This window comes from Ovis canadensis, chromosome 13, assembly GCF_042477335.2.
Source record: "Ovis canadensis isolate MfBH-ARS-UI-01 breed Bighorn chromosome 13, ARS-UI_OviCan_v2, whole genome shotgun sequence".
NCBI lineage: Eukaryota > Metazoa > Chordata > Mammalia > Artiodactyla > Bovidae > Ovis > Ovis canadensis.
This window is the reverse complement of record NC_091257.1, coordinates 94,041,023-94,050,825: the sequence shown is the minus strand read 5'-3', so window position 1 is coordinate 94,050,825 and position 9,803 is coordinate 94,041,023.

The following is a 9,803-nucleotide window of genomic DNA, read 5'->3' as shown; positions in this document are numbered from 1 at the left end:
CAAAAGCACCTGCTGTGTGACTCAGGCTAAACTGGAAATGAAGTGTGGTGCTGTGGTGGGGCAGCATGGCAGTTTGGTCTCAAGACCTCTTAATCCTCTTAAAAATCATGAAGGGCCTCCAGGTATTGTGTTTATGTGTGGATATGTCTTTCAACAGTCATTGTATTAAAATGAAAACTGTTGGGACTTCTCTGGCAGTTCCATGATTAAGACGCTTGGCTTCCACCACAGGGAACGTGGGTTCAATCCTTGGTTGGGGAACTGTTTAATAAGATCCCATATGCTGCACAAGCGTGCATTTAGAAAACAAAGTTAAAACTGAGAAATGTTTAAAACACAGGGTACACAGCACGGGGACTCCCCTGATGGTCCAGTGGCTAAGACTCCAGGTTCCCAATGCAGGGGGTCTGGGTTCAATCTCTGGTCAGGGAACTGGATTCCACGCGCTGCAGTTAAGACCTTGGTGCAGCCAAATAAGTAAATACAAAGAAATACTAAGAAAAATACACAAGCACACATTCCAGCGGTCGTCAGGTAGATGACATCGTCACAGGTCCCATCCCTTCTGGAAAATTCCGTCATATACCTGTGTAACAAGGAAGAGTGAGAAGAGCAAGTGACATTTTAGTGTTGTGAAAATAGTTTCGGCTTTGAGAATCCCCTTGAAAAGGTCTCAGGGACTCCCAGGGACCACTAGGATGTCTGTACGCAGCTGTTACCCCCTCTCCCTGGCTGCCAGGACCAGGTGCTGGGCCCCGGCGCTGTGGGAGGGAGTGTTGAGTGGCTGAGCTTTATTACTGTTATCGGTAGTGATTTATCAAGCTCTTTTAAAAAGGAAGTTCGTGGATGCCAACACACCTGCGTGGGCCCTGCATTCCTGGAGGTGTCGTCACGTCCTCTCTGCCCTCCCCCCTGGGGGTGGCACCCCTGTTGGACTTTCCTTTCTGGAAGGAAGCGTCAGGCCCGAGATTTCTGGATCTCCTAAGCGGAATTTGCTCTGAGGCCTGCGTCACACACGCGCCCGGGCTGTGTAAGGAAGGAATGTGGAAAAGAGTTTGATTTTGATAAAGGTGTCATGGAGGAGGGGAGCCCTTTCATTCCGAGAGTGCTGTTCCAGGCACAAGTTTGTTTGCAGGACCTGAAATTCAGCTTATCTCCAGAAGCATGAAGCCCAGAGAAGCAGCAGAAATGGAGAAGGGTTTATATTCCTGTCTCTTTGGTTTGAAGAACTGAACCCTAATCTCATATCCCGCCACCCCTCCCTCCCCACCCCCAAATCCTCAAGCTAAAGCTGATCAAGACCTACATGGGGAATGAAAAGCTAGTCCCAGACCTGGGAGAATTACTACTCAATGAGCTGGGTAGATAAGCAAGGTGAGTGGATGGCATGAACTCTTTAAATTACAGGTTCACAAAGGCATTATTCAGGAATGGTGACCACACCCGTGTGCTGCCATCTCCCCAGCCCACCTCTGCCGCCTGAAAGAAGCTAGTGAGGGCTCCATTTCTGCTTCAGCCCTCTTTCCAACACTGTCTGTCTTTAATTCTACAACTTCACATGACTGCTCTGTCTGTTTAAATGTACTTGTGAGGTGGAAAGAGTTTGTAATTTTCCACAATTCATTTTATTGATTTACATCTTGCATAACGGTGCTTTTTCGTTTCCTTCCTCCTCTTAGGAAAAAAAAAATTTTTTTTAAAGGTGACAAGAAGTCACATATAATGGTGGTGAGATTTTTTTCAAGGAGTTTCTCTTGCCAGTTCTTTTTCTCCTTGATTGCTCAAGTGCCAGTTTTGATGGAGCTGGTTAATAATTCTTTGAGAGAGAGGTGAAGTGTACCCTTATGAGTCTTAGACGACTCACCAAAGCATTTTAAGCCCTTTATCGGAGGTGGAATTAAGTCACGTGATCTGTTTTCTGGTTAATAGCTTATAACTCTCAAAAACCAATGAATTATTTTCCTGTAAGGTAAGAAACAAACTACTCTCTTAGTTAAAACCCGTCTTCGTGGGAGGCAGGCTGTGCCAGGCACAGTGCATGGTCCGTGCCCTCGAGGAGCTTGCTTTCTGACCCTTTCCCTCGGTGGGACTCAGTTTCTTTATCTGTAAATGCAGGCATCAGATGAGATCATCTTCACCATCCCTTCCAGCTTTCAACATTCTGTGGTACCCAGGGGATAATGGAGACTCATCATTATTTCAACATCACCGGGGATGAACTAGAAATGGAAAGGGCAGTCTTTCTATCAGGGTCAACAGGCAGGCAGCAGTCGTCAGCTAAAATATTCCACTTCCTGGGAGGTGTTAATGAAGATGATGAAAACTAACATTTATGAGGGTCCACTCTAGGGGCTTCCCCAGTGGCTCAGCTGGTAAAGAATCCGCCTGCAATGCAGGAGACCTGGGTTTGATCTCTGGGTCAGGAAGATGCCCTGGAGAAGGGACTGGCTAGCCACTCCGGTATTCTTGCCTGGAGAATCCCATGGCAGAAGAAGCCTGGCGGGCTACTTCTGCCCAGGGTTAGAACCTGGCCCCTCTGCATTGGGAGGGTGGAGTCTTAGCCACTGAGCCACCAGGCAAGTCCCTATCTCATTTACTCTGAAGGTGCAGGAAGAGCTTTATACGCGGAGGCACTGAGATCTTAACTTTCCGTAAGTGGTAGCTGTTAATTTCAGCCCTTGCTCTGCCCCTTGCTGGCTGGGTGACCTTGATTCTGTCCATCCCACTTACTCAGAGCCTCGGAGTCTCTCCTTGGATGAGAAACTAAATGTGAAACCGCTCTGCAAACCTCAGGTTTGGTGAGAACTCTAATGGTTATTATTTAACACATAATATTGCCTACCAAAGCCTTTGGTAGAATTTCAAGAAATTCTTAGAAATAAAATATAAATATGGAATAAACCATTCTTTTTGTTTTCACACAAGGAGAAAGAAACAAGAAAACTAGAAGTTTTAGTGGCCGTCTCTTAGAGAGGCCGAGAGGCAGCCTGGAGGAGTCATTAAGGACGTGACTCCCAGACGCCTGCCTTCTGTGCTGCCTCTGCCATTTCCTAGCTGTGTGACCCTGGTCAAGTTCTTGAGCTCTCTGAGCCTCGGTATCCTCACCTGTAAAATGGGAATAAGAGGAGTGTTATTTGCCTTCACTCATGTACGGAGCATTTAGGCTACGACCCAGCACAGAGTAAGGACTCCCTAAGTGTTATCGATTATTCTCCTTATTGCTATCTAACTATTTTTATTACCTACTCTCATAATAGAATTCACTGATGTAATTAAGTATTAAGTCTCAACTGTGTATATAATATGGTCCTTGACATGAGATAAAGAAGAAGAATAACAAAAAGAATGAAGATATGATTTCTACCAGGGGCTTCCCTGGTGGCTCAGACAGTAAAGAATCTGCCTGCAATTCAGGGGACCTGGGTTTGATCCCTGAGTCGAGAAGATCCCCTGAAGGAGGCCGTGGCAACCCACTCAGGTATTCTTGCCTGGAGAATCCCCATGGACAAAGAGGAGCCTGGCGGGCTACTGTCCGTAGGGTCGGAAAGAGTCGGACACAGCTGAGCAGCTAAGCACGTAATTTCTACCATCTAGAACTTCAGAGTTCACATATACATTGGCTCAGCAAGTATCCTTGGACGCCTACTGAGGATCAGGCAAGGAGACAGTAGTAGGAATATGATCGAATTCTTGTCTCCAAGGAACATGCGTCTAGCTGAGATGTCAGACCCTCGGAGAGATCTCTTCTGGAAGTGATGTGTGGAGTAGTTAAGGCAGGGAGGTTTGTTGGAGTTGACATCCTGGAGCTCACATCTGGCTCCATCACTCACCAGCTGTGGAAGAGTCCGCACACACCTCCATCGCCCTAAAGACCACCTCTCTCTGGAGTGAAATAAAGGGAGTGATAATATCTACCTTCTTGAACTAGTAAATATTTATTGAGGGTCTATGACGTGGCAGGCACTTTTCTAGATGGTTAAGGATACGGGAGTAGGAAAGACAGGACACAATCCCCGCCCTCCTGGGGCTGACATTCCAAGGGAGGAGAGACACAGATAGATAGGCAAATTACATACTTAGAAGATAGCATGTTAAGTGATGAGAGCTATGGAGATAGAAAGCAGGGAAAGAGGATGGGGAGGCCTAGGGAGCTTGGAGGTGGGGTGTGGGCTAGAAGGGAAAAGAAAATTCCAAATAGGGTGGCAAGGGGGGCCGTCTGGGACACTGCAGAGGAGAAAGCCATCCTGGGAGCTTCTCGAGCTGGTGGGGGCAGGGTGGCAGGTCGAGGATGGGGGAAGCCTTCCAGGCGGGGGCTCAGCGTGGGCCTGATGATCCGAGGAGATAAAGCTCTCAGTGCCTGGCACACAGCTAGCGCTCAGAAGACACCAGCTGCTATTTTGAGCCATTACTCAGCGCGAAGGCCAGGGTAGGAAAGGGGGTGGGAGCAGAGAAGTGAGAGTGACTAAGTCAGCCTCGGGGGTGGGGGGTCTGGAGTGTTTCACGGATGAAGCGCCTTTGCTTGCAACCAGGGCAGAGGAATGAGTAGGCGTTTGCTAGGGTCAGGGTGGGAGGAGGGGGCGCGGAGCGGGCCGGCAGCGGGGAGGAGGCATTCCAGCCCGAGGGAGTTTGGCGATGGGCGCCGGTGGAGTAGTTGGCGAGCAGATGCGCTGGGTCTCAAAGGCCGCGGTGGGGAGTGTCTGCTATCTCCAGTTGCTGCCGGGAGACTCCTAACATCTTTAAAACTGGTCACTGGAAGGAACAGATTTGCGTTTTAATAAGCTGTCCGGAGGAGGCAGGCACTGGGGCAGCGAGTTAATGAGTCTTACAGGGACCAGTGTAATTAAACGGCAAAGCGAGTGGCGCAGCCTGTGGGACTTCGGGAGGAGGCAGGCCGTCCAGCTGTCAGTTACTCATTCATTCAGCACATTTTTATTGAGGCCCTGCTACGTGCCAGGCACCGCCTGCTAGGATACTACGGCTACGGCAGGGATGGGGGGGCGGGGCAGGGAATAAGACCATCTTTTCCCCGAGAGAGACAGATGATGAGCAATGAACGCAATTTGGGGGTGACGGCACAAACAGGATTGCTTTATGGCCCAGGCAGGAGGCGGGGAGGGCAAGGCTTGCAGAAGAGGGAACTGCCCCCAAATCAAGGGCTCACCCAGCTCCTGGGTCTGTATGAAGGTGGGCTGCATGCAAGCAGGTCTCCTGGTTCTTTGAGAGGCTGAACATTTTTTTGTTGTTTTAATTTCCCTGGTGGTTCAGTGGTAACGAACCCACCTGCCAATGCAGGAGATGTGAGTTCAGTCCCTGGGTGGGGAAGATCCCCTGGAGAAGGAAATGGCAACCCACTCCAGTATTCTTGCCTGGGAAATCTGGTGGACAGAGGAGCCTGGCAGACTTCAGTCCCTGGGGTCGCAGAGTTGGATAGGACTTAGTGACTAAAACGGCAACAACAATCATTCCTGAACAGCGTGGTGTTATTTTCTGCTGTACAGCCAAGCGAATCAGCCATACATGTACATATATCCCCTCGTCCTTGAACTTCCTTCCCATTTAGGTCCCCACTGGGCACTGAGTAGGCGTCCCTGTGCTGGACAGTGGGCTCTCGTCAGTGATGCATTTTATACAGAGTAGTGGGTATATCGCAACCCCCGTCTCCCAATCCGTCCCACTCGCCCTTCCCCGCTTGATGTCCATGTTTGTTCTCTACATCCTCGTCTCTGTTCCTACTTGGCAAGTAAATTCATCTATACCATTTTTCTAGGTGCCACATAAGTGAGTTAATAGTAGTACACAACTCTTTTTCTCGTTCTGACTTACTTCGGTCTATAGGACAATCTCTAGGTCCATCCACATCTGCAAATGGCTCAGTTTAAGAGAGGCTGGGCGTTTTCACGCGAGATTTCTGATTCCAGTAACTGTTGGCAACTGATCAGAAAGAATGGAGTGACTGAGGCTAAGAGGAGTGTGTGTGTGTGTGTGTGTGTGTGTGTGCACGCGCATGAGTTCTGCTTAGGATGGGTTGTGAGAAGAGCTCTGAGGAGGTGGCACTGCTAGGGTGAGAGGGGAGAGCCTGTGCCGAGGGTGCAGGGGAAAAGCTTAATGTGTTCCAGGAGCTCAAAGGAAGCCGTGCCTGGAGCTTGAGGAGCGAAGGAGAACGGCTTTAAAGGAGGCCAGCGGGGAAGGGAGGGCAGGGCAGGTCGTGCCGGTCTTGTGATGACTTCAGGTTTTCTTCTGTGTGTATGTGCTAAGTCACTTCAGTCGTGTCTGACTTTTTGAGACTCTGCAAATCGAAGGCTGCCAGGCTCCTTTCCCAGGTCCATTGAAAAGACGTCTCTGAACCTTGAGAATTCCAGAAAACCCCTCAGTCCCCGGCAAGCCCTCTTTCATCTTCACAAACATAGATGGATTTAGGTACTGTTATCACTTTTATTTTACAGATGAGGAAACTGAGGAACAGAAAAGTTAAATAACTCACCCAGCATCACACAGATAAGTATCAGAGCTGGTGCTCAACTCCAAACTGTTGGATTCCAGAGGCTTCTTGGTTGCCTTTCATAGGGTCAAGTGAATTTCAGAGATGGGTTTAAACATCTTTCTTCCTTGATGAAATACATCATTTTATCTGGAAACAGAAAGTCCTGCCTGTGTCCTTTACCCCTTCCCCGAGACAATCCTACGGGTGAAAAGTCAGCTAAGAGTCAGGTTGCAAGACTTGTTGCCTTCTAGGAGCCTTCTAGAAACCCAATAGCCTCCAGGGGATTGGCCCCACGGCCCCAGCATCTGATCAGAATTCCCCATGAGATTTTTTTCGGGGGGAGGGAGAGTGTGGTTCACTATGGAGAGGAGTTTCCAAAATGAAAATAAACCAGCAAACAACCCAACTTGTTACCGGAGATCCAGTGACTTAGCCTTATTAAGTTCAGCGTTAAGCAGAAAAGAACGAAATCGTTTATAGAAACCCTCTTCTCCCTCAGGAGATATTTAAGAACTGAATGTATTTTTTAAAAAATTTTAAGGCATGCCAAGTTTATGTAAAATTATACCAATGATGAAAGAGGCTGGAGAGCAACAACAAGGCCAGCCAGAGTCGGTGCCCACAGTCTTAGGTTCTTAGGAAACACAGAGGCAGAAAGAACAAGGAAGCTGGGAGCGTGAGAACAGAGCGATCCGGGGGGACGGCTGGGGAGCCCGGTGCGATGGGCAGCTGCCACGCCCGAGCTGGTACCTTACCCCCTGAGCCTCGTCTTTTCAAAGGGGTAGCTGCCTCAGAGGGTTAAGAATTGCACCGGATGACAAATATGTCACTGAACACTCTTTCTGGCATGTGTCAAGTATTGAATCAATAGTACCAGTCACTGTTCCAAGACCCTTTGGGGTTGTCAGTTTGGTTTGTGAGCAAGAACCCCCAAGCTAGTGTTTGAAGGCTCAGGCTGGGTCAAGCCTGAGCTGAGTGCGCTGCACATATGGTGGTATTTGTTTACCTAAATGTTTGTGCTCATTTTCTCTGTCTGTTTGGCTGTGCCAGCTCTTACTTTCAGCACGTGAGATCTTTGGTTGTAGCAAGTGGGATGTTAGTTCCCCAACCAGGGAGCTAAACATGGACCTCTAGGCAGTCTCCATCCTGTGATACTTAATCCTCACCTTGACTCAGGTACGGGGCGTCTCAGGTGGCACAGGTGTGAAAGAATCCGCCTGCCACTGCAGAGGACCTAAGACAGGAGGGGTTCGATCCCTGGGTTGGGAAGATCCCCTGGAGGAGGTAATGGCAACCCATTCCAGTATCCTTGCCCGGAGAATTCCACGGACCAAGGAGCCTGGCTGGGGTCACAAGAGTCACAACTGAGCGACTACACCACCAGCACCTGACTTAGGGACTGTTATTATTATTCTCTTTGCAGATGGGAGATAGGTGGAGGTGGGGAGAAGAAATGGTTTGCCTGTAAGCTTTGCACAGAGAGGCAGGCATTAGGACCCAGGTCTCTTCTGACGCTGCTGTCTGCTATAACTCTACAGAGAAACTTACCAAAAAAAAAGTAGATACCGTTTTTTCAAGTTCCAGGTCTCCTTAAGTATAAAGAAGATCTAAGTATTTCAGGAAAGTGCCAGTGGGGAATTTTTAAATGGAACAAGGTATACCCCGCAGCCTTCCAGATTGGGGGTGGGGTTTGCTTATGTGCAGAGGTGAAATTTTCAGGCTCTAGGTGTTTCCCTCACAGTTGAAGAGCTCCAGGCAGACTTGACCCCATGCTCCAGGGTGGATCCCTGCCTACCTTCCAGTTCATCACCCCGGAGGTGAATGTGCCCTAAAGCGTCTACTCAGATCCTTAAAATAGAATCCTGTGCACCCGGCCTGCATTTCCTATTACTGGGTTCAGGATGATGAGGAGGTGGTTATCTCAGTTACTAACCTCTGACTTTTGTAGTCACGAACAGTAAATGTTACTTCTTATTTGTATGTGAGCCTCATTGGTGAGTCAGTCCCATGACCTGGGAGGAAAGGTCTCCCAGCTCCATCTTTAGAGTCAAGAGGATGAACGCTTAGTGATGCTCATCTCAAGCGTGGCCAGGAACTTGGAAGTCCTAAGCGCCTACCCTAAATGGGGAACCTGCATCCCGGGCACTTCCTGTGTCTTCCTCTTTGTCCCTCCTGCCATCCATCACTCGACCATGCGCTCATTCATACAGCAAACTGGAAGAGCCTGCTGTCCTTCAGACAGCTGTCTTCTCTCCGGGGACCCAGTGCTTTTCAAACAGGAGTGCCAAAGGACCTGTTTTTCAAAAATTTCCCCATCGTCACGGATGGACCCTTTTGTAAAAATAGGACAGAAATGATCTACTTGAAAAAAAAATGAACTTTAAAAATACCAGCGACATGTGAAAAAAAACAAGCCCCAATTTTTTAAGTCCGGTTTTTTATTTAATTAATTTATTTTTATATTTATTTATTTGGCTGTACCAGGTCTTAGTATGTGGCACAGGCTTCTTGAGTTGTAGCAGGTGGGATCTAGCTCCCTCACCAGGGATTGAACCCAGGCCCCCAGCATGATGAGCACAAAGTCTTAGCCACTGAACCACCAGGGAAGTCCCTACACCCCAGTTTTTTAGGGTAAGATTCAATGGCCCACATTTTCAGTAGACTTGTGCTTGAGGGCAGACTCACAATCCAGGGTGACAATTGTCTTCATGGGTCTGCGATTCCCCGAAGGGACATAAATCATTTTGCAGGAACCCAGAGCGTTCAATCATACGACTAACAGAAGCAGTCTTGAGAACTGGGATCTCCAGCTTGAATGTCCCCACGTGTCCCGTTGTCTGCGCCTTCAGACTGTTGGATGGAGCCGGAGGGCAAAGTGCTATATGCAGCCACGTCTTCGGAATAGTGGCTGAATCGCTCATCATCGAGTTCTTTTGGTGGTTCACTAACTCAGACTGCTTAGATGAGGTCCACACAGACTTACTCTACATATTAAAGTGCTTCAGAATAACTTGTTTCTCTAAGTCCAGCATTTTGCGATACTGCTCATGTGTGGAATCTAAAAAGTGCAACAAACCAGTGGCCATAGCATAACAAGCCAACTCAGGATGTAGACGACAAAGCAGCGGTTACAGTGGAGAGCGGCAGCGTGGGGGGAGCGTGGGGGGCACCAGCTACCGGGTGTCAGGGAGGCTCAAGCATGTGCCGTGCAACACGGGGAATAGAGCCAGTATTTACCGTAAATGGCAAGTAACCTTTAAAAATTGTATAAAAATAATTTGTTTATAGTCAAGCCTTTTGGAGGGGGAAAATGTCTCCCTTT